The sequence below is a fragment of the Varanus komodoensis genome, unplaced genomic scaffold (assembly GCF_004798865.1).
Source record: "Varanus komodoensis strain SLA01 unplaced genomic scaffold, ASM479886v1 scaffold97, whole genome shotgun sequence".
Taxonomy (NCBI): domain Eukaryota; kingdom Metazoa; phylum Chordata; class Lepidosauria; order Squamata; family Varanidae; genus Varanus; species Varanus komodoensis.
This window is the reverse complement of record NW_025336668.1, coordinates 4882-31013: the sequence shown is the minus strand read 5'-3', so window position 1 is coordinate 31013 and position 26132 is coordinate 4882. Positions and strand designations below refer to the sequence as shown.

Here is a 26132-nt window from a genome sequence, read left to right as displayed (position 1 = left end):
TCCAGAAGCAGGATATGAACCTCCTCCTGCCCAGCTTCCACAGCAACTGGTGCCCACAAGGCATATGGCCTCTGCTATTGGTGGCAGCACATGCCCATCAGGACTGGGAGTCCTTGACAACCCTCTGCATTTGCCTAATCTAAATGCCATCTAAATGTTTGGCCATCACTACATCTCATGGAAGTGAATTCCGTAGTTTAACTGTGAGCAGAGGTACTTTAGGAAAATGTCCTTAATCTCCTACCAGTCCATTTCATGGGATGTCCCAAGGTGCTATGGGGGAGAGAGAGAAATGTCCCCTTATCAACTTCCTCCACTCATGATTCTGGACATCTTCATCATGTCTCCCCTCATACACCTTTTTTTCTAAACTAAATCATCCCCGCTGTTAACCTTTCCTCATAGAGAAGTTGCTCCAGCCCCCTTCTCTGCACTTTTTCCAACCCTGCAATGTCCTTTCTCTGATGTGGTAAATGGTAAATGTTATGCACAACATTCTAAGTGTGGTCACACTTGTGTAAGGCAGGTTTCTGTAAGAACAGATTCGTATACATGCAGCTTTATTTTCAGTGCCTTTCCCAAACATAGAGTTTCCCCTTTCACAACAGCTGCATACTGGGGCTATGTTTTCATCAAGCTGTCCATGCAACCCCAAGATCCCTTTTCTGATCAGTCACTGCCAGTTCTGGTCCTATCAGCTAGCTTCAAGGCTGGGATTTTTGCCCCAGTGTACATCATTCTGCATTTGTGTATACTGAGCCAAATTTACATTTTGATGCTGATTTTTTCATGTAGAGAAATTGCATCGGAGCGCCTCGCAATCCTCTTGGTGGGGGAACATCAGAGAAGAAAACTTGTCACTTGTGTCTACCAACTTCAGAACAAAAAAGCTCTTGGTCAGTGAGGTGGGGAGACTGGAACAGAGGACAGGGTTGGCCATCACCGCACCAGTGCCCAAAAATGTAACGTATGGCCACTCCCAATAGGGCTGAGTGGTAACCATTCATGTCACTGGGATGAGGGCTAAATCGCCCGGTGCTTGCCTCAGTTCTGCCCAGTTCTTAGCATGGGTGGCCCATTTGGGTGACTGAAGCTGTCTCAGTTGCAAAAGAGGCCTGAAGCTGGTTGAAAAGTGTTTAGAGATGATGCATTTCATCCAAGAATTCTGAAAACTGAGCTGTCGCCGACACTGTGGGGGAGAGCATGACGGTTAAAGTATTATAAAATGAAGTGTTCACTGAGTAGCTTTTCCCTACATTTCATCTTATTTGCCCTGCTAAGCATATTTGTTCTTGGGCTGCCGTATGTATGTTATCAAGCAATCAAATCAATGCTATAAAGAAAGTGCGTGAGAGAAAAAGAGACAGTACAGTCTCTGCTGCAAGGTAGGACCATTCACCATCTGACACCATACTTCCTGCTATCCCATACTCCATACAGATTGACCCACATTGTGGGGGAGGGCTTATACCTTAAACCCAGAGAGCCGGCCTAGCCAACCCGGGCATGAAGACGCCTGGCCCCTGCTGTGCCTGACTAAGAATCCAGCATGGAGTTGTCTGAGCACTGCCTCCTCCCCTCCTCCTGACAGCCTCCAGGCTGCTCTTCTGGCATCAACAAGCCTGCAGGGCAGGGGAGATGGGGGAGGAGCACAAGCTGGGGGATCGCCTTCTCCTCAGCCTCCCCCAGTGAGATGGGGGAAAGCCCTTTTCCATTGCTGTGCATGGCTGCTTCCCAGAAGCCATACAGAGCGGGCAATCCAGCTCCCCCAGCCTTGCCAGGGGCATGAGGGGAAACCGATGCCAGCTGTGCCAAGAGCCACTTGGGCACTTTGCTGGCTTTCACTGACTAGAGCCCCTTGGCCAGAGTGGGAATGCTTTTTGGCTGCTCTCACCAAGGGGCTCCCCAGCCTTTAGCATGTTTTCTAGGTTCAGACAACACTCTAAGCCACAGTGAGGTTACTAAACCCAACCACAAGGCTTTGCCACTTGAGTTGGCTTATTAGCCACCCCTGGGAAACAGGGCGGTTCAGATAACTGGCTAACTCACAGATAACTTGTATCATCTGCCCTGCAAACCCAGTCACTATGTCATAAGCAAAGAGGAAACCCGCAATGTAAGGATCAGGATCAGGGTTGGGGTTGGATTGGTTTACCAGGCTTTGATTGGTTCACCACTGACAGCTATTGCTGGACAAGGATAGTCTGGTCACAGTGATTCAAGTCCTGGCAACCTCAAGTCCAGGCCTTTGCAGTGTGCTTTACATCGCCTGCCATTTGCCCATAAACTACCCATTAACTACTAGCCTGTGGTATAAGTGCTTGTGACTTTATACAGCTTAAAGCCTGAATTCCTGATGGAGCACCTTATGGGCCTGCCTGGATTTTACGGTCTGGTAGGGTTGCCCTCTTGATGGTATGACATTAACCTGCGTGATAGGTGCAACGTGAGATGGTGTATTCTTGACACAGGCATGCGGTTGTGCAACGCCCTCCCTTCTCTGGCACAGTCAGTGCCACTAAACTTGTATTGCTCTATATCCTAAATTGCCATTTATCTGGGTCACCCTGTTCTCTCCATGGACGTTTTCACTGTGTTTTATCAGTGTCATTCCTCACTTAGAGATTACTTTGTGATGAAAATTCCACAATCAGGTTCAATAAACATTAATTAATTAATCCCGAAACATGTTTGGCTCACAGAGGAGGACCAAGCCATAAATAAATAAAATTGCAAATATGTCTCCTCCACTTCCTATCCAAATCATGAGAAAGATAGGAGTGTCCAAGTATCATTCAATACTCACTCAAGAAGAGTATAAAATGTATCGAACTAACAGAATGTACAAAATTAACTAGTACAGAATGTACAAAATTAACTATAAGCTCTGAACTCCTTATGTGAATACCATTATATTTAAGAGGTACAACAGAAGAATTCAAGATTTTCCTGACTCTTTCAAAAATCTTTCACTAACTTCAGTTCAATAATTACCCAGAAGGATTTCACAGTACTGCTTTTTATTCCCAATTACATTGATTTTTTTAATAATTGGATTTTGCAGCTAGTCCTGCAAGCATTAAAGAGTTTAGACCTGTTTTGCAAAACTTTTGCTTGAGGAAAATGCCACATGCAGCCAAGAAATTGAGTGTAAAGTATCAAGGATGAACCTGAATAACTGGGGAAGGGATAGAAAACCAGGGGAAAAGTGGGATACACTCTGTTAAACTTGATAGTTTAATGAGTCACTCATGACAAAACCTCAACCATGTCTAAAGGAACTGTATGAAAGGTGCACATAGCTCATTTCTGAAGGCAGGCCATGTCTTTCAACATACTATTTTACAATCTTGCCCTAAGGTTGCTACATAAAATTGCTTGAGGGGAAAAAATGGGTTGGATTGATCCTGTTTTGATATTCTTACTTTTTATCTTTATGATTATGTTTGCTTGGAAAATGGGTGGTTTCTGTTCCCAAACCCATCCACCAGACCCAGGCCTTTCCCAGTCATTGGAAATCTCCATGTAGACCTGAAGACACCCCAAAGAACAATGTGAAAGGTAACATTTTCTGTTCTTTCTGTGTCAAGGCAAAGAAGACTCTACTAAGTGGACCTATACAAGCTTGCCCTGACCCAAATGCCAGGTAACAGACCTATGAGACATAGCACTGCACTTGTGCTCATTTAATCCTTTGTGATTGCTGTGTTCCTGTGGGGGGGGGGGGATGCAGTGGGGAAAGTGCTACTGAGGTGCCATTTTTGGTTTTTTACATTTTACTACTCTGTTTGTTTTTGTACTCATTCCTTTTGTGTTCATCATGAAAAATCACCTTTGCTTTGCATTCATTTGCTAACCTCATACCTGATTACTTACAATTTTCCATCATTCTGTGGCACTGATGTGTGGGGGAATGATTCACATCGAAGGCGTTCTTGCAAAATAAACTTGCGACCAAGAGGAATCAATTCAGAAACCATCTCTGATTGTGACCCCGGAAAAAGCCTCTTGCTTCCTTTATGCCAATTTCCAGCTTCCTTCTTTTATCTCCCTTCTCTTATCACCAGCTCAAAATAAAATAAAGTAATAAAACAAAGTAAAAGATTAGCCTCGCTCGCCAAGCGCCTCTTATTTGCACACCTGCTAGTGAGTGAGTGTGGTGTAGGCCAAGAGGCACTGGGCAGCGTGTGCTCTCCTGAGAGAGCCCGGGGGGGGGGGTCTTCCTGGCCCACAGTTTGAGAAACACTTGGGGGCGTGTGCAATGGAATCTCAAAGGGACCCCAGCTTAGTTTAAGGGTGGAATTGTCATTTTCTATTTCTGCAAGGACGGGCACTGTTTCCAAGCAGCCTTCGCCAGCCACAGGAGAAGAAATGCCTTGCATATCTCTGGTTCTGGAAACCACTGTCTTGAAACAAGGCAGACCCTCACTGAAATTTGAAATCTCAGTTCTTCTGTAGAACAGTGATATCTTCATCCATCCATCCCCATCCATCCTATCTCCCCCATCCCCAGAGTGTCTTGGACAAAAACAGGACCAACACATCTTTTAGGGAAGAGTTAGATTTGCAGTATAGAAATAACTAAAGGAAATCTTAATTGGTTTATTGCAGGAGGTTCCTCAATGTGGATGATTCTCCTTTTTACAGCGTAGGGGGAATGCTGTCCCCAACTGGGCACTGCTGCCCAGCTGATTCTCCAGAGCCCTGCCCACTTGCGTGCATGTGAGAGGCTTCCCCAGGCACATGGGCAGGCGGAGGAGGAATCCATTAGGTTTTGTAGCCTCCCACTGAGTGCGCAGCTGGTTCTCACCTTTCCTGCTCACGCAAGTGAGGAACTTCCCTCAGGTGGGATTCAAAGCCCCATCTGAAATGTTATGAGTGGCCCCTTCTAAATTCCCCAGCAGCACATTGGAGGGGCTGCCCATGGTTGCCCAACAATTTTTGAAATTTCTTTTACTTCCCCCAAATGTTGCAAGTTTCCTCAAGTGAGCGATGTGCGGGGGGTACTTGCTGACACACAGGGACCTTGCTGCAAGGGGGATGAATGAGGCTCCCTTTCTGTGAGCAAAAATCACTTGCACCCTTGGCTACATCTGTCGACTCACAGTTTGACCGCTGGCAGATGTAACCAAATGGAGGGGGGACGTTAACCTGCTGCAGCTGAGGAACAATGCCAGGGTGGTTTTGCCTGCAGGCATCACCTCTGAACATTGCCCACTGCTGGCACCACAACCCTGCACCTGTTGGGTTGCATTCATAGCCCTTCTGGGTCAGATGGGGTCCCTGGGCTGTGAGTTGGACACCCCTGCTTTAGAAGGATTCCTCAGAAATATTGTCCTTTATCAGCATCCAATCCTGACAAATTTTCCAGAGAGATGTTTATCAAAAGAAAGCTGCCTCTCTTATTATTTTTTAATGCCAGCAGGGATTCTGCAGTGATGCTCATGGCCAAACTGTGGGGTTCCTGGAAAGCCCAGGCACAAGTCTCAAATGGGAAAATGCACCAGCAGCACTTGATTAAGAAACAGGCCAGTCAAGACAAGCAGAGTATCTCTGTATATAGGCACTATGCAAAAAGGAACTCTGCCTAGCATAACCAAACACAAATATTTGTACAAATATTTGTAACATAACCAAACACAAATATTTCATCTTCACTTAATAATTGTATTGTTAATCAACTCAGGTGCCTCTTCAGGACAGGTAAACATTAAGCATATCTCAGAATGCATCTCTAAGGAAGACCTCATAACAGGGATTCCCAATCAGATAATGGAGACTCCCAAATGTCAGTTCGAATCACTCTAACTGAGCCCGAAAATTACCCAAGGTACAAGAAACTGTTGTCCAAAGTAATTGATAGTTCTTATTTAATAAGGAAACTAGCAGTGCCTTTCTTCTTCTATTTTTTTGGGGAAAAAAACCCTTACTAAATGTAACCCCAAATCATGTATTCCTCACATTGATGGTGTGGATGGTAGCTACCAGGAGCTGTTGAAAAGCATCTCCCACCAAGACTAACCAGCAAAGCCAATGGTGATGGAGGATGGGAGAGGTAGTCCACCAACATCTGGAGGGTCACATATTCCCTATGACTGTCTCAAATAAATAAATAAATAAATAAATAACAGCACTTTCAAAATTATCTTGCTACTCACTGTTCAATTATTACCCAGGGGGTTGTATAATGAAAAGTTTGAACCCTATCCTGCATTTTGTATACGGTTCAAAAAACTCAAACCTGTTTGACTATATAGTTTACTGATTCACTGCAGACAATTTTGAGGCAGTATCTGAGGCAACCACGTGAAATAGCTGTGCCGTTCATTCCAGTGAGCAGAGAGTGTCCTTGATCAGATGGTACAGAGAACTTCATTACGTTCACTGCGGAAAACCACTTACTGAAAGGAGATGGATTGGACGGAGCCCTTCCCAGTGGTGCTCCTGCTCGCCCTCACACTTACACTCCTCTTGAAATGGGCTGGTTTCTGGAGCAGCAGCTCCCGAGCCCTTCCACCAGGACCCAGGCCTTTACCATTAGTCTTTTACATACCCTTGCAGTTCTGGAATAGTCACATAACGTCTTTACAATGTGCACATATATGAAATTCCCACAGCTGGCAGCAAACCTTGAGAAAAGATAAATACAACATCCCACAGCAGTTCTTCGTCGTGGCCTCTGTGCATCACACGTATGGGTACTGCGCCTGCGCAGTGCCTGCGGCCGGAAGATTGAAAGCTAACGGTTTTTGACGGGAAGCTCCGCTCCCCCTCCCCCTTGTGGCCTATAAAGAGTTTGTTTTATCTTGTTATTTCTTCTTCGATCTATCAAACAAACAAACAAAAAAAAAACCAAAAATATATATTTACCCTCTGCACTATCTCTCTTTTTCTTCTTTCTTCTGCGATGGCGCAGCGAGCGGCTTTCTGCAAATGTGCGGACTGCAGGTCAAAAATGGCACCTACTGATCCGCACAACCTATGCCTCCTCTGCCTTGGGGAGGGGCATAGGATGGATAAGTGCGTTCATTGCCTAGCCTTCTCTAAGCAGGCTAGGAAGAACCGCGAGAACCGGCTTCGGAGGCTCCTTTGGGATAGGGCCCTGATGCAATCAGACCCGCTCGTCTCTATCCCAAAACCTGGCTCCGCCTCTGTGGTTCCACCCTCACGCCCTTCGAATGAAGGTGCGTCCGCTTCGGTGGCCCCCTCTGCCTCACCAAAAAAGAGGCATGAGAAGCGGAAACATGCCGAAGAGAAGCTGGCAGGCCATAAGAAGGCCAGAAAGGATAAGGCCTCTAAGCCTCCAAAGAAGGCTAAGTCCACGGACCGTTCCCGACATCGGGACTCAGAGCCGACGGGACCCTTGGTACCGGTGGCGGTTATGATATCAACCCCGCCTGAACCAATCCTTCAAGAGGCCATGCGGGTCACCCCTCAGGGGTCTCCCCGATGTGCGGTCGACCTCCCGCCTGCACCCCTTCCAACTCTATGAGGGTCTATCTTGGATGGGGAAATCCAGGACTCCCCTCCTAGAGAGAGGTCACTGACAGCGATGCCCACGGTGACATTGGAGACAGAAGCTGGCCTGTCCCCACCAGGGAATCCGAGGAGCCGCTCGGTAGAGCAATGCCCGGAGAGTTGGCGTCGTCCCTACTACCAACCTTGGGGAGACCCGCTCTCTGTGGGGTACTACCCTACTCCCAGGGTGCGATCCTCACCTCCGGCCCGCACCCAACTGCGGTCTGTGGATTCGAGGAGGGTGCCACCTCGATCCCCGCAAAGCAGAAGCAGCCGCTCCTTCTCACCAGCGGAGTCATCATCTTCTGCCCCACCATACTATGGTGCTGATTCGGATGACTCTGATGTAGACTCAACCTCCCTGGACATTGTGGTGACATCCCAGGATCCTGCGTCACCCGATGAGTCACACGTCTCCTTCGCGGAGCTGATGTCGAGGCTTGTCCAGTCCCTGGACATCGACGCTGCCCAGCACCCGGGACCGTCAACGGATAAGTTTTACGACGTCGTCCGCGGGGAGCAATCGACCTCTATCATTCTGCCACTTATAACTACCCTGCAGCAGGCGATGACGCAGCCCTGGGACCTACCTTCACATCCTCAGCCGACGTCCAGGAGATATGAATCTATGTACAGGGTCAGGGAAGAATACATCCCCTTCCTGCTAAAGCACCCGAAACCAAACTTGGCGGTCGTCGAATCCTCGCAAAAAATAACAAGAGAGTTTGTTGGTGCAATCACCCTCAGGGGACATGCGTGGCTCTGAGCTGGCAATCCCCCCCAGGAGACTAAGCAGAGGGTGGAAAACATGCTGTTTGATGGCACCAGTCTCTTCCACTCAGCTTCAGATGAGAAGCTGGACTCAATCCACAAAACGTGCCTTTACTGCTCACAAAATGGGATGGGGACCCTCTCATAAGTGAACTTGTAAGAGGCCATGAAATGGGCAGAGTCAATACCACCCCTTCCAACCTTACCACCAGGAGTACTTCATGGGTCACTAACCGTTCAACGAACGACCTACCCATCCCTACGAACGAACGATCCCAACAACCTGCAAAGTGCCTCAACATTGACAGATGCCACCCCTAAATGGGTCACACGAACTTCCCCTGCAAACCCTCTCCCATTCCAGGATAGACTGCAACATCATCTCCCCACAGGGGAGCCCATCACATCTGATTGACAGGATCTCCTAACTAGAGCACAGATACAAATCAAGTGTGAGACTGTGTTGTCTTTGCCAGTCCAGCCTGCATGCACGGGTTCTACTCAGACTCTTTCACGGTACCAAAGAGAGATGGGTGCCCTCGCTCAATCTGAGACCTTTCTCCAACCAGTGGGTCTATACCAGTATGCTCAACACCACTGATGCCGCAAACCTTCCCTAACAATCTTGGCCTCACCTCCCTCATTTGGGGATAGACTGTGATACCATCCCCCCACATGGGAGGCCAGCAGGCCTGACCCATAGGTCTTCTTAACTGTATACCACGTACACAGAGGTTAGAGACTGCACCGTTCTCACCAGTCTGGCCTGCGTGCACGGTATCTACTCCAACTATATCATGGTACGAGACATGGATGAGGATGTTCACCCCATTCTAAAGTTACCGTACCGAATAAATATAGTGATGTTTGCCCCATCCTACACCAACATGGAGTCATCCGACTCATCAAACTACCGACCTCAGAAGGACCATGCTCCAAAATATTCTTCTGTTGCTCAAAGACAATTGCTTCACATCTTGGGGCTAAAACAAACCGACATCTTCTTTTCTTTTTTTTCCAAATTTTATTATTTTCTCTACAAATCTAAACTAAAACAGCAATTACTCCTGAGTCATCAAACACACTGGGTTGAAATCTTACTTTTTTTTTTTTACAATCAATAATCATATTCAATTCTGCATATAGTTCCATTTCTCTAACCAATACTAGAAGGAATTCCAAGGTTGATAGAAGTATGTATCTTCCTTCTCCTTCAAAGACAGAATCAATCTATCCATTTCTGTGCAATCCAAAATCTTTTTTAAGATCAGCTCTTCAGTAGGTGGCTCTTCATTCCTCCGGTGTTGGGCAAATACAATCCTTGCTGCAGTAATTACATGTAAGATCAAATATATACATTGTTTATCAAAATCATCAGGAATGATGTCTAATAGAAATACTTCAGGTTAAAAATTAAAGGTTTTTGTAGCATTTCCTCAAGCCATTTATGTATTTTAACCCAGTACTTTTTTGCCTTAACACAAGTCCACCACATATGATAGAAAGTACCAGGTTTTTGCTTACATTTCCAACATCTATTTGACATATTTGGGAACATTTTTGCTAGTCTATTTGGTGATAAATACCATCTATAAAACATTTTATACAGATTTTCTTTATATGAAGTTGCTAAGGTTGTCTTAATATTTCTTTCCCACAGCTTTTGCCATTTCTGTAACTCAATATTATATCCAAAATTTTCTGCCCATGTTATCATAGTTTCCTTAACTTGTCCATCTTCCATTTTCATGTCCAAAAGAAAATTCTATGATCTTTTGATAATTTTTTCATCTGATTTTAAAATTATTTGATCAAATGTTGTTTGTTCCTTATGGAAACCATGCATTCTATAATCTTTAGTATATCTCAATTGTATTTGTACCTTATGCCACCAAGAAAGATCAATACCCCATTCCTGTAGTTCTTGATTGGATTTCAATTTTCCATCATTATCCAAAATATCATCATATCTCACATTCATATTAAAGTTCAATGCATTTGGATATACAAGAGCTTCCATAGGAGAAAGCCATCTCGGCAACTTTGTATAAAGTTTAGTCTTTAGTTTTTCCCAGACCGACATCAATGAATTTCTAATATAATGATTTAGGAAATAACCATGTGTCTTACATTTCTCATAGCACATAAAAGCATGCCATCCCATTTGTAAATCATGTCCTTCAAGATATAAAATTCTTTTGTTTCTTAAAGTTATCCATTCTTTTACTTCCTGGACTTCCGGTTGGCGTCGGGACGAGACGGCTGTGAAGAGTGGAGGCTCCCGTTATCATGCCGGTATCTGTTCTGCAGTGAGCCGTGGGAGGCTCATCCAAGCCCTGCCGGGGCGAAGATTAGATTGTCCGAGCATTCTTCTGCTTGGTGTGGGGCAGCAGCTCCGCATTTACTGGGAGAAATTCAGGCTTTTCTCAACCGAACAGTACAGGGGAGAGATAAACAGCTCCCTGCAAATCATTGAAAACTGGAGAATAGCATAGAAGATTAGCTAGAAGTTCATCAGACCTGCTGGGTGAGCATTTTTATCTTTTTTTCTTCAATACTACCCGTGAAAAAGCTGCAGATAAAGAAAAACATGGTAGATAAAGAAACACAATTAATTAAGCAAACAAACAAGTCACTATGGGATTCGCTTGTCATACTAGAGATGGAGAAGGCATCTAACTACTTAAGATTTCAGAATATACCCGAAGGAAAGAATGAAGATTTGCAAGAGTTAATGATTGGCATCCTGGCAGAGCTTTTAGAAATAGAAAATGAAGAAACTGGAGCTGGGATTGATCTTATTTACAGAGTTAACTCGACCTATGCCAGAAAAAACAAACTTCCGAGGGAAGTTCGTGTCAAATTTGCTCTAAGGTCTATAAGAGACAATGTTTTGAGGGCCATACATGAGAAACCTTTAAAGGAGGATGATCGCCATGAGGTGATGGCGATCTGGCAAATACCATGGAGGATTAGAGAAAGACGAAAGAAATACTTACTCCTTACTACAAAGTTGATTAAGAAAAAGATTATGTTTAGGTGGCTAACGCCAGAAGAAATATTCTCCACTTGGAACTCCACAAGATATAAATTGGACTCGATTTTTAAGGCACAAGAGTTCTATGAAAAATTCAGAAGTGTGCTTCAAGAGGAAGAACCGGGTGCTTCAAAAGAAGAAGGGGAAGGTGCCAAATCAATGGAATTAACAATGTATCACTCTGAGGAAGGAGAAATAGTGAATACTGACTCACAACAAGAAGTACAGACACTGGAGCCAAAGGAAAAGAAAAATGGTAGAAGTGTAAAGGCGAAGAATAAGTAGATAAGTATATACTCTTTAAACATGGCCTTTAAAAGGGAAGGAAAAAATGAATTGCTCTCTTTAAATGTTAATGGACTAAATGGACCCTCTAAGAGAAGAAGGACTCCTGCTCAACTTCAAAAACAAAAATTAGATATAATTTGTTTACAAGAAACACATATTAAGAAACAACATGTTAAATTCTTGGAATGTGCAAAGCTTGGAAAATTGTTTGTATCTTCTACTTCCCAAAAGAAGAGAGGTTTAGCATTATATATTAAGGAAAAACTAGACCCTAAATATATACTAGCTGATGAGGACGGCAGGATCCTGATGGTTGAAATCACAATGAAACTTAAAAAGGTGCTTTTAGTGGCAATATACGCCCCAAACGAACATCAGGAAATATTTTACCAAAAATTACATACTTTACTCTTACAAGTGGGCTACCAGACTGTGTGTGTAATGGGAGATTTCAATGCAATTGTGGACAAGAAAATGAACCATAAGAGTGAGATTAAGGGGAAAAATGGCAGGAGGATACTCCCAAAGTCTTGTTCTAACACGATTGAAGAACTCAGATTGATAGATGCTTGGAGGCATAAAAATCCAACCTCTGCCAAATATTCTTTCTACTCAAATAGACATAGGTCATGGTCTAGAATTGATTTGGTTTGGATAACCCCAGACTTAGTACCAGACTTGGTAGAAGCTGAAATAGAGGCAAAAGTTTGGGTGGATTACAACCCTGTAGCAATATCACTGAAAGGAACTGCAAGGATGTCCAGATGGAGCTTAAATAAAGCATTATTACAGGATAAAAGATTTATAGAAGAGATAAATAAGGAAGTGGAAGTATTCTTTCAAATCAATAAAGCTGAAGAAACTTCTTTACAAAATGTCTGGGATACAGCTAAAGCCTATGTTACCCGATAGAATATTTTCATGACAGGAGGGTTCCGTTCCGGCTGTGGGACATCAGGTGGAGGCTGTATCATCAGGTGTATGACCTGCAAGGGACCAGACCCTGGCTTCCCGAGTGGGCACAGGCCTGCCCCAGACTGCAGTGTAAGATCGGGGCTGTCGTGAGCGGGACTGCACAAAAGGAGACGGTGAGGCACTTTGTCAGCAATTGCCCCGCGGCACGTGCCACCTGGAAGGCAGTGTCTGAAGCGCTGGACTGGCCGGACCTGGGCTCCCAGAACTGGGAATCGGTCGTGTCTGGCACAGAACCCACTCCTCCATTGAAGGGACCCAGGAGGAGGGTGCCCAGGAAGCGGCGGTGGAGAGAGACCACGGCTCCCAAGACATACTGGACTGTACCGTGGTCCACGATTAGGCTGATTAATCTGTACGTTCTGTTGGCGCTGTCGCTCCAACGCCACAGAGAGATAAAGACGCGAAAGGTGGCTGACGTGGCTGGCTCGGTCAAATTTGTCCAAGAGAAGATCTTTTGGTTGAGCCGTGAGGAAAAAGGGAGGATGGCGCCCAGTCGGTGGAGGAACTTGTGGCCGTGGTTGAGTGGGACTCATGCCCCGATCATGTAATGTACGTATACCGCTCATACATGGAAAATGTTGGTGAGACGCATGGCATGAACCTATCAAGGAGAAGTCTGTAGAACGTTCTTTTTGTAAATTTGATTTGTAAAGTTTGGGAATCCTGTAAATGTGTGTACATTTGGCATTTTGATACCTTGTAAATATTGGATGGTGTATTTTTCTAATTTTGTAACGTTGCACTTTTTGTGCCTTTTGTAACTTTTGTAGTATGTTTTTATTTAAATAAAAAATTTCAACCTAAAAAAAGTTCAACCTATGTCAGGGGATTGATTATAACATATTCAGCAAAAATAAACAAAAAGAAAAAGCAAGAATGAGCAAAAATAGTAGAGGAATTAATGAAACGAGAACAAGAACTGCAGGAAGATCCATCCAAAAAAAAATCTCAAGGTCCAAATGAATACTTTAAAGCATAAATTGAATCTCTTGGACACAAATGAACTTACTAAGCAAATGAAATTGGCCAAACAGAATTTCTTTAAAAATGCTAATAAACCAGGGAGATGGTTAGCCTATAAAGTAAAGAGAGAGAGAGAAAAGAGATGATTTTGAAATTGAAGGATGGAGAAGCAAGACTACAAGTTCAAAGTATACAAATTAAGAAAATGGCAGAAGATTTCTTTACAAAGCTATATCAGAAAGATGAGATTTCAACTGAGAAAGTAAAAGAATACATCTGAAATGGAGACTTACCAAAACTACTGGAGAAATATCAAAAAGTATTGAATCAAGAAGTAACAACTATGGAAGTAATAGAGGCAATTATTGTGACAAAAGAATGATAAAGCTCCTGGCCCGGATGGGCTGCCAGCTGAATTTTATAAATCCTTTGAGGGAGTCTTTGCTACGTTTCTTAAAGTTATATGTAATGCAACACTGTTAAATGCTAAAATACCAAATACTTGGACAGAGGCAAATATTACATTAATACTGAAAGAAGATACGGATTTAACACAGATTCAAAATTATAGACCTATATCATTATTAAATGTGGATTACAAAATTTTTGCCTCCATAATGGCAGAAAGGTTAAAGAAGTTTTTAATAGATTTTATTCATTCAGACCAAAATGGCTTTTTGCCTAAAAGACAAATGAGGAATAATCTGAGAACTATCTTGGATATCCTAGAGTATTATGTGATACATACGGAAAAACCAATGGCTTTATTATTTATGGATGCTCAGAAAGCCTTTGATAATGTCAACTGGCAATTTATGAAGCAACAGATGGCCCAAATGGAGTTTGGTGAAAAGTTTATTAATGCGATATCAAGCATTTATCAAAAGCAGTCGGCTAGGATTATAATTAATGGAGAATTCACAAAGATTATAGAGATACAAAAGGGTACAAGACAAGGATGCCCATTATCACCTCTGTTGTTTATACTGATTTTAGAAGTGTTGAATAGAAATATCAGGGATGATGTGGACATTAAAGGTACTAGAATTAGAGATGAAAGTTACAAATTGCAAGCATTTGCTGATGACCTGGTTTTCATAACGGAGGAACCCTTTGTAACAATGCTTAAACTCCTACAAAGGATTGAAGAATATGGTGAGGTTATGGGGATGAAAATAAATAGAGAAAAGACGAAACTGTTCGTTAAAAATTTTACACAAGACCAGAGAAAAACTTAATCCTTGATTTTTTCTTTTGCCATATAAATCTCAAAACTTGAGTATTTAAATCATCAAAAAACTTTTTATCAATTTTTATAGGAATTGTTTGGAATAAGAACAAAAGCTTAGGTAATGTATTCATTTTAACTATTGCTATTCTTCCCAACAGTGATAATTGCAAATTAGCCCATTTTTCTAGATCACTCTTAATCTCCTTAAATATTTTAACATAGTTGTCTTCTTTCAATCTAGCGTATCTGGCTGTAAGAAAAATTCTCAGATATTTGACCTTTTTAACTATTTGAAAATCTATTTGCTCCATAAAAGTTGTTTTTTGCTCCAATGAGAGGTTTTTAACTAACAGTTTAGTCTTTTCTCTATTTATTTTCATCCCAGTCACTTCACCATAGTCTTCTAATTTTTTTTAAGAGTTTCGGTATTGTTACCAAAGGATCTTCTAAGATAAACACTAAGTTGTCTGTGAATGCTTGAAGTTTATAGCTTTCATTTCTGATTCTGGCACCTTTAATATCCGTATCTTCTCTAACATTTCTGTTTAAAACTTCTAGAATCAATATAAATAACAATGGTGATAAGGGGCCTCCTTATCTTGTGCCCTTTTGAATATCTATAGTGTCTGTAAATTCTCCATTGATTATTATCCTGGCAGTCTGTTTTTGGTAAATACTTGATATTGCATTAATAAATTTTCCACCAAATTCCATTTGTTCTAATTGCTGTTTCATACATTGCCAGTTAACATTGTCAAAGGCCTTCTGTGCATCTAGAAACAATAGTGCCATTGATTTTTCAGAATGCATTTCATAGTGTTCTACGATATCAAGGATAGTCCTCACATTGTTTCTAATTTGTCTCTTAGGTAGAAAGCCGTTTTGATCTGCATGTATAAAGTCTATTAGGTATTTCTTCAGTCTTTCTGCCATTACAGAAGCAAAGATTTTATAATCCACATTTAAGAGTGATATAGGTCTGTAGTTTTGAACCTGTGTCAAGTCCATATCTTCTTTTGGAATTAAAGTAATACTTGCCGCAATCCAAGTATTTCGTATTTTGGCATCTAACAATACAGCACTATTATTATCCTTCAGAAGTGTACATAAAATTCCTTCAAAACATTTATAATACTCCTCTGGTAGTCCATCCAGGCCAGGGGTTTTATCATTCTTTTGTCTCTTAATCGCTTCAATTACTTTTGTCATTGTTATTTCCTCATTTAATATTTTTGGTATTTCTCCGGCAGTTTTGGGAGATTTTCCTTTTGTATGTATTCATAAATCCTCTCAGTTGATATTTCTTTAGCTTGGTATAGCTTTGTAAATAAGTCTTCCACTATTTTCTTTATTGGCACACTTTGTACCTGTAGTTGTCCTTCTCCATCTTTCAACTTAAATATTAATCTCTTTTCTCTTTCTTTCTTTAATTTGTAGGCTAGCCATCTCCCTGGTTTGTTAGCATTTTTTTAAAAAAAATCTGTTTGGTCAATTTCATTTGTTTAGCTAACTCATTTGTATCTAAAAGATTCAATTTGTGTTTTAGAGTATTCATCTGTATCTTGAGATCCTTTTTTTGACAGGTCTTCCTGTAACTCCTTTCAAGCTTCGTCAGCTCATCTGTTAATTTAGGTCATTCTTGTTTTCTCTTTTTATTTATTTTTGCTGAATAAGTTATAATCAAGCCTCTGACATATGCTTTAGCGGTGTCCCAGATATTTTCTAGGGAGATTTCTTCAACTTTATTTTCTTGAAAGAAAAATTTTAATTCCTTTGTTATTTCTTCTTTAAAGTTTTTATCTTTTAATACAGATTTATTAAGTGTCCATCTAGGTGTTTTTATTCTTCCTTTCAAGGTCATGGTTATAGGATTCTGATCGGCCCAGACATTTGTGTCTATTTCAGCTTCTAACAGATCTGGAATTAAATCTGAGGTTATCCAAATCATATCAATTCTAGACCAGGACCTGTGTCTATTCGAGTAAAAAGTATACTTGGCTGAAGTTGCATTTTTGTGTCTCCAGACATCTGTTAGTCTAAATTCCTCTAGTATATTGAAGAAGGACTTTGGAAGTATTCTCCTTCCTCTCTTCCCATTAATGTCACACTTATAATCTATTTTTTGGTCAACAATTGCATTAAAGTCTCCCATTAGGCAAAAAGTTTGATATTCAGTTTGTAAAAGTAGAGTATGTAGTTTTTGGTAAAAAGCTTCTTGGTGGTCATTAGGTGCATAGATTGCTACCAGAAGCACCTTCTTTTGATTTATTGTCACTTCAACCAATAGAATTCTACCATCTTCATCTGAAAAGATATATTTAGGATCCAGTTTTTCTTTAATATATAAAGCCAAACCTCTTTTCTTTTGATGGGCAGAAGATATAAATAATTTGCCAAGTTTTGGACAGTCCAAAGGTTTGTGGTGTTGTCTTTTTATATGTGCTTCTTGTAAACAAATTACATCTAATTTCAATTTTGGAAGTTGAGAGAAAGTCCTTTTCTGCTTAGAAGGTGAATTTAATCCATTTACGTTCAGAGAAAATAATTCAATTCTTCCTTCCATTTTGAGAACAGTATTTATAAAATATATCTATTTAGATTTAGATTTCATGCTTCTACCTTTTCTCTTTTCTTTTGGCTCTAGTAACTGTTCGGCCCCTTGTTGGTCTAAAGTTGCTATTTCTCCTTCTTCTGGGTGGTAAGGTGTTGTAGCCATTGCCTCTCCATTTTCCTTCTTTCCTTTTCTTCAGTCCACTCTTCATCTTCAAATGAACTTCTACATTTTTCATAGAATTCTTGGGCCTTGAAGATTGAATCCAGTCTGAATCTTGTAGAATTCTAAGAAAAAATTTTTCCTTCTGGTATTATCCATCTGAACATAATTCCTTTCGTCATCAACTTGGAAGTGAGAAATTGATCCTTCTTCTGTCCTTCTCTGATTCTCCATGGTATTTGTTTCAAAACTGTTACATCATGTTCATCATCAAATTTTAATGGTTTATCATGTGAAATTCTAAGGATATGATCTCTTATAGATCTTTTTGTAAATTTAACATGAACTTCCCTTGGAAGTTTATGCCTTCTTACATAACTTGAATTCACTCTATAAACCAGGTCAATCTCTTTATCAATCTCTTCCTTTTCCAAACCAAGAGCATCTGCCAGCATGGTGTTTATTAAGTCACTTAGGTTTTCATTTTTTGTCTCTGGTATATTCTGAAATCTTAGATAGTTAGATGCTTTCTCCATCTCCAGTATAGCAACTGAATCCCATAGTGACTTATTTGTTTTATGTTAATTGTTGCATCTCTTTATCCATCTTACCAGTTTTCTTGTCAATATTGTCAGTCTTCTTTTCCATTTCTTGTATTTTTGTTCATTTTGTACTGTTTTGAGTCGACTATCTGTAAGTTGATTATTCATGCCCAAAACAAGACTGCCCAGTTTATCCAATCTTTCATTTTGTTCCGAGGCCAATTTTTGAATGGCATTTTGAATAGACTCTTAGACACTTGCATTGCCAAGAGTGTTATCTGTAGATCTTTTTGATATTTTTCCTGTTGCATCCCATCAAATCCTAAGTTTTTGATTGGTGTGTTGGACTTTGAGTCACGGATGTGGGTGCCAATGATGTATGAATTTTTTTCATGATGAAAATAAAGAATTTATTAGAACAATTTATTAGAACAGCCTGTTATAAAGCAAAATGGCCACAAGGTGGGAGCAATGAGTCACAAAAAATTAAATAGTCAAGGTACCTGTTGTAAGGTAAAATAGCCACAGGATGGCAGCAGTTATTTGTTGTTATAACAAAAGAAATAGTTTCACTTTCATGCATAAACTTTGGAAGTGATCAGATCGCCATGTTGTCTCTGAAAGAGGTATACAAAAACAAAACAAAATAAATCTTTTTCTACCAATTGATATACAGTAAGTTCAAATTTGATTTTTCGCCCTTGGGGAGATTAAACAGAAAAAGTCTCTTTTTTCCAAATCTCAAATTTCCCCAGTTTCACTTAATCTCCCCTAGATCTGTCGCCACTTAGACTCCATGGTGGAGAGGGGGGGGGGAGCTTCTCATAGACTTTGACCTGACACATGGACACTTCCTAAGGTGCATAGTCAGTATCAAAGTATGAGATACAATGTCCTCTCCCCGCAGCCCCGTTACACCACCGAAAGCTTTGACCAATCATATAACAGATCTATCTATTTATTATAGAACACAGATCTGGAATCAGGGTTGAGACTACACCCTCTTCACGAATCCGGCTGCCATGCTAGATTTCTCCTTGAGCTACCAGACTGTACCAAATAGAGATGGGGCACTCGCCCCTCCCTAGACCTACCTAGAATTTACCGATCCTGAGAATGTCCATTTATATGAATCCAAGCTGCGGATCAGACCATGACAGCTATGGTTCAACCACATTACAGCTATGGTTCAACCCCCATGCTATCGTCAACACACACAATCCTGGTTGATGGTTGAAACCAACCTGACCTAAGGGATACCATGCCAACTATCATACTCAACTGCCACACTAGTTACCGACGCATCCCCAACCGGAGGTGCAACCCATTGTATATTGCTCCCAACTTAAGATATCTCACATACTCATGAAATAGTGGAACATATTGACTGTCTAGAGTTGGTAACGGTGTCCACAGCTCTCCATGCCTTCCAAAGTAACCTGGAGCTACAGACCATTCAGATAGCGATGGACAATCTGCCGAGCAATGTTCTATGTGAACAAATAAAGGGAGGCAACATCGATCCCGTTAGCACGTCTCCTTCTTCCATCAATGCCATTAAGTTTCAGCTTTTCAACCATACCCCAATTAGCCAAACAACCACAGGATTGGTACACGAGCAGCCATCTCGCTGGTACCAAGAAGGAAGAAGCTGTCTCCCCCAACAGAACCATGACTACTTACAATAGTACTGACTAAATTGGACATAAGCGAAGAGTGGACCGATCAACACTTCTGTCACCCTGATTCCCTCATCACCTTTTCTGAATGATACACTCTGAAATTGACAGCGTACCTTACACGCTGACTTTGGGACTGACAACTTCCTCAGTACCAACAGCTTCCCCAGTACCAACAATAACGCTGGCACTGACAACAACCTCAAAACTGACAACAGGTTTAACTTCCTCAGTACCGACGACCTTTCTAGTACCGACAACCACCTCGCATTGACAAACAACCTCGATACTGACAAGAGCTTCACTATCAACAACTACCTTGGCACCAACACATTTACATTTACATATACAATTCATCCTGCAGCCCACGTTCAGGCCAACCACAAGTCATCCTACAGTTCAAAATGGGAACATCTTACATACATTACAGCCATTAACAACCTTACCTCATTACATTAAGGAAGCTTAAATCTTCTACCATCATGCTGTATGCTCCAAGCTAAGCTGGAACAGGTTTGTGTGTTGAGCCAAATTAAGTCACAAGCTACACTCCTGCTGCACCACTTCCGTCAGTCCCATTAAGTTTCAGCTTCTCCAAACAGTCTTCCACCACACCACCCCCCGCCACTCGGAACCCAAAGACTTTGGTTCCCCAGAGGCTGCCCAGCAACTCTTGGGAATAATGCTGCCGGATCGTTCGCCAGCACCATTTAGGATTGGAACTGCGGCACTACATGATCATCTCCGAACCTCCTCCTGTTTCGTCCTTCATTACTGAAAAAATTCCTGGCAAATGCTTTGCTCGGGTTCACCTAGCGCTGGTTCAAGAACCCCACCTGTACCTCCACAATACAAACATCCCTGACTGTCCCTCTTAATCATGGCTCCAGTTCCAAAAACCAACAAAATAGAACCAAAGTCCTATTCCATTATTCCTAGCTGAAGTATTCCGGCAACTGGCCTGCTGCGAACACTCTAATTTTTCAGAGTAAATGCACCTGAGAGAACCAGCTCGGTCCCAAACAAAGTCATTTAGAAAAACCAAGCCTCTGTCCATTGAGTACTCTGAACACAACAAAGCAACACCTATCGATGGGGATCGTTTCAGTCATCTAATTCTCCTACCAACTGGCAAACTTTTCTTACTCATCCCTCGAAGAGACACTCCATCAGAACTGTAACTACCTCCTATGCTACTCACTTAAGCAAAACTAATGCACGATAGGCTTTATGAACTTCCATAAAGCAGTTCCGACCAACGTAAAGCTGGTTTCACCTGGACTGCTTCCTGGCTGTGCCGTCCACTCTACTGTTCCTAAATGGGGGTAGGGGGAGCAGAGTTCCCGCCAAAAACCATTAGAGTTGAGAGAATCTTTCCGAGAATAGGCACAGTGCAGGAATGGCACCCATATATGTGAATGTACAAATGACTGTTCAAAGAAGACAGTTACCGGTAAGCAACCAGGCTTTCTATCCTGCTGTTTTGCCTGAGAATGTGTTTCCAGGATAGCACAGAAAGGAGAATGAATACACAACAAAACAAATTGTGTTTTTGAAAGGTTCTGAGCACCAGTGTGATATAGTGGTTAGCCTGGGACTTGGGAGATCCAGGTTCCAGCAGCCACTCAGCCATGGAACTCACTGGGTGGACTTTGGACAGTCACTCCTGCTCAGCTAACTTCCTTCAGAGGGTTGTTACTGTGAGGATAGAACGGAGAGGACAAGGACCCGGCAAGTGGCCTGGGTCTCCTTTCAAGGAGAAGAAGGGTGAGCTACAAATGCAGATCCATAATATTATCAGAGTTGTACAAAAGTTCTCAGGAGATGCTGTTGGAAAATGCCCACTTCTCATTCCTTTAGGTGCTGCTGCTAAAGGAGCGGCTATTCCAGCGTTTAAAAGCACCCCAATCTCCTTCGTGCCTCTGCAGGCTCTTTAATGGGCCATTCTAAGCACTGCTTTGGGAATGAGATGGAAGAACTTGCATGCTACACACACAGAGTCAAGGGAACTAGAAGGGAGAAGAAAGTTTGGCCGATCCATCAGGGCTTTTCTTATCTTCATCAATTCCTCAAGGCACTTCATTTTTAGCACAGGACTAGTGGTTCTTGGTAGCAATGTATAAATCATTCATGTTTTGGATCATTCCAATGTATCATTAGCCCCTACCTGACTGTTGCATTCTAGTCTATTTTCACGTATTTGATGGTTCACTGTTTTTAAGGTAACCTAACTGCCTTCCTGCAGTGGGCAGGAGACAACAGGATGGCGTTCAGTGTGGATAAGTGCAAGGTCTTGCACTTGGGCATAGGAATAGGTGTCATACGTACAGGTTAGGGGACAAGTGGCTGGAGAGCAGCACCTGTGAAAGGGACCTCGGGGTGCTGGTTGGCTGCAGGCTGAACATGAGTCAGCAGTGGGATGCAGTGGTCAAGAGGGCGAACACCACCCTTGGTTGCATAGCCGGAAATGTGGTTTCTAGATCGAGAGAGGTATTACTACCACTCTATACGACTCTGGTGCGCCCACAGCTGGAGTATTGTGCTCGGTTTTGGGCCCCTCATTACAGAAAGGATATAGCCAGGTTAGAATCAGTGCAGCGTAGGGCCACAAGGTTGGTGGCCGGTTTGCAGGGGATGGGGTATGAGGCGAGAATGAGGGAACTGGGTCTCTTCAAGCTACCGAAGAGGAGACTCAGAGGGAATATGTTGGCGACATACAGGTATGTGAGGGGATGTCACATGGAGACAGGTAGAGACCTGTTCTCCCCTGCAGAGGAAGGCAGGACCTGCTTCAACGGAGCCAAGCTCAGGGAGCCAAGGTTCCATTTGGATGCCAGGAAGCACTTCCTGACAGTCAGGACCCTGAGGGTGTGGAATGTGCCTCCATGGGGGGTCGTTGAGGCCCCATCGGTGAGGGTGTTCAAAGATAGGCTGGAATTGCACATGGTGGGCAGGTCGTGAGTGAAGCCAGCTGGAGCCAGCTGGAGCCGGGGGTCAGACCAGATGGCCTGGGAGGCCCCTTCTGACTCGCCTTGTTTCTACGTTTCCTGTAGGTCACAGAATANGGGAGGTCGTTGAGGCCCCATTGGTGAGGGTGTTCAAAGATAGGCTGCACATGCACATGGTGGGCAGGTCGTGAGTGGAGCCAGCTGGCACCAGGGGTGAGACTAGATGGCCTGGGGGGTCCCTTCTGACTCGCCTTGTTTCTACGTTTCCTGTAGGTCACAGAGTATGTGTAGGTGAGACCCTTGCCAAAATGGAGCTCTTCCTGTTCTTCACAAGCCTCCTGCAGAGGTTCACCTTCCAGCCACCCCCCGGGACAGCTCAAGAAGACCTGGACCTTACCCCTGCAGTTGGCTTTACCACACCCCCCATGGCGTACAAAGTGTGTGCTCTGCCACGCCTGTAAGACTCAAACTGCTGCTTGGCTTAGTCTCTGTACATTTATCTGTGAGCATTTCTTTATAATTTGGACAGCGCCAAGAAGGAAAAGTAGTCTGGAACTTCTTGGCCCTGTGGATATGAGCCTCTGAGAAAGTAGCCTGTGCCTATATTCCACAATCGTAGCTTTTATCCACATTGTGCCCCTGCTGCTTGAGTTCAGCGCTTAAAGAGCGTCAACAGAATGTTAAGACCGATTTGATATAGAATTTCTACACACCCAGCAGTATTGGACTTGTTGGTTGCATTCAGCATTGCGATATATAAAAACAGCTGATTCTAGCTTCTACAACACAAAACACAGCATGGCATATTGTCCCAGTTATAAAAATTACAAACACCAACAATTAAATCCTAGGTCTTTCAACTCCGAAGGGGGCAAGCATTCCCCACTCCCCACTATCTGTTTTTGATCAGTTTCATTGTGTTGTGATTGCAGCTTTTACTGAGTTGGAAAAGATCATTGATGAATAAATATGGAAGCTTTTACCATGCATGGTGGACGTGAACTAAATAAAACAAATTGGAAAGAAATATACGCTTAAATTCAGAGTATTCTGAAAATTCAACTTCTTAGGAATGTTAAGAATATGCTAGTGAGTATTGTGCCAGAAGCAAATACAATGCACACAGACAGGATCTCTCAGAATGACTGCCGTATATCAGCATAAAATCCTGACAAATTTTCCAGAGAGAGGTTTACTAAAAGAATGGTCCTTCTCTTAACATTTTTCACACCAGCACAGATTCCGTGGAGATTACCGTATTTTTCGCTCTATAAGATGTACCTGATCATAAGATGTACCTAGTTTTTAGAGGAGGGATCCATGAAAACCTTCCTGATAATCACAGGCACATTCCCCATAACTTCCCCATGGGCTTCATTAAAAGACGGGTTGCCATTTGAAAACAAACACCGACCTGTGATTAACAGCTCTCACCTGCGCCGGAGGAGGGGGGCGGAGCAGGGCGCGCCAAGCGCATGCCGGCCAGGTGGCGCCACGCGGAGCAGTCGGGCCGGCAGCGTCCCGGGCATCAGGCACACACACATTCGCTCCATAAGACACACAGACATTTCCCCTTACTTTTGAGGGGGGGAAAGTGCGTCTTATAGAGCGAAAAATACGGTAGGTGAATCAAGGAGCACCAAGTAACCCAGCCTCATGGCCTAACTGTGGGGTTCCTGGAAAGCACATGCGAACATCCCAAATGGAAAAATAAACCAGCAGCGCTTCATTAAGAAACAGGCCAGTCAAGACAAGCAGAGTAACTCAGTATATAGGCACTACACAAAAAGGAACGGCACCAAACACAAACACCCAAGGTGTAAGAAACTGTTCTCCAAAATAATTGAGAATTACTATTTAATAAGGAAACTAGGAGCGCCTTTCTTATTAAATGTAACTCCAAATCGTGTATTCCTAACATTGATGGTGTCGGACGGTAGCTTCCAGGAGCTGTTGGAAAGCATCTCCCACCAAGACTAACCAGCAAAGCCAATGTGGAGGGATGATAGGACAGGTAGTCCACCAACAACTGGAGGGCCACACNGGTGCCCCAGCGGGCCGGCGGTACCACACTGCATCCAGGCAGCCCCAGAGTGGCAAGCTGGACAGTCCTGGAGCAGGCATGAAATATTGCCCCTTGGGGTGTCTGTGCCATTACATCGCCACCTCCTTTCTCGTTACAGGAAGGATATAGCCAGGTTAGAGTCAGTGCAGCATAGGGCCACAAGGCTGAATTTCTCTCTCTTCCCCTCTAAGCTAACCAGCTAACCATGAAGCAAGGTATGGACATACCAGCCCCTCTCCTTCAAGCAAGTCACATATGGACCAACTCGATTTTTTGCCTAGAAGTACCAGAGGCCCCTCTTAAGAAAAGGGGCTGGTTTTCCTGTCTTTTTTCTTTTTCTTTTAGAAGGCTCTCTCAGAATGACTGCCCTTTATCAGCATCAAATCCTGACAAAGAGAGGCTTATTAAAAGAATGGTCCTTCTCTTAACATTTTTTACGCCAGCACAGATGCCGCGGAGATTACCATATTTTTCGCTCTATAAGACACACCTGACCATAAGATGCACCTAGTTTTTAGAGGAGGGATCCATGAAAACCTTCCTGATAATCACAGGCACATTCCCCATCACTTCCCCATGGGCTTCATTACAAGACGGGTTGCCATTTGAAAACACACACCGACCTGTGATTAACAGCTCTCACCTGCACCGGAGGGGGTGGCAGAGCAGGGCACGCCCAGCGCATGCCGGCCAGGTGGCGCCACGTGGAGCAGCTGGGCCGGCAGCGTCCCGGGCGTCAGGCACACACACATTCGCTCCATAAGACACACAGACATTTCCCCTTACTTTTGTGGGGGGGGGAGTGCGTCTTATAGAACGAAAAATACGGTAGGTGAATCAAGGAGCACCAAGTAACCCAGCCTCATGGCCTGACTGTGGGGTACCTGGAAAGCACATGCAAACATCCCAAATGGAAAAATAAACCAGCAGCGCTTCATTAAGAAACAGGCCAGTCAAGACAAGCAGAGTAACTCAGTATATATAGGCACTACACCAAAAGGAACTGCACCAAACACAAACACCCAAGGCGTAAGAAACTGCTGTCCAAAATAATTGCGAATTACTATTTAATAAGGAAACTAGCAGCGCCTTTCTTATTAAATGTAACTCCAAATTGCGTATTCCTAAAATTGATGGTGTAGGATGGTAGCTTCCAGGAGCTATTGGAAAGCATCTCCCACCAAGACTAACCAGCAAAGCCAATGGGGAGGGATGATAGGACAGGTAGTCCACCAACAACTGGAGGGCCACACATTCCGTATGACTGCCTTAAATAAATAATCCTTTCAAAATTATCCTGCTACTTGTGGTATGAGAAATGTAAAATCATGGATAATTTCAAAATCACTGTATTAGGAATGCAATGATTTCAGTTTGGGAAAAATTAAAGATAAAACTTTAT

The 26132-nt window shown here is 42.9% G+C and overlaps 1 long non-coding RNA gene across 1 annotated transcript; it reads left to right on the top strand.

Annotated features, from left to right (window-relative positions):
• Positions 1-5692: 5692 nt before the first annotated feature.
• Positions 5693-23652, top strand: LOC123017563. Its single transcript, XR_006413633.1, has 3 exons — positions 5693-5703; positions 6562-6571; positions 23205-23652. It is a non-coding gene; the product is annotated as an uncharacterized LOC123017563 (long non-coding RNA).
• Positions 23653-26132: the final 2480 nt, after the last annotated feature.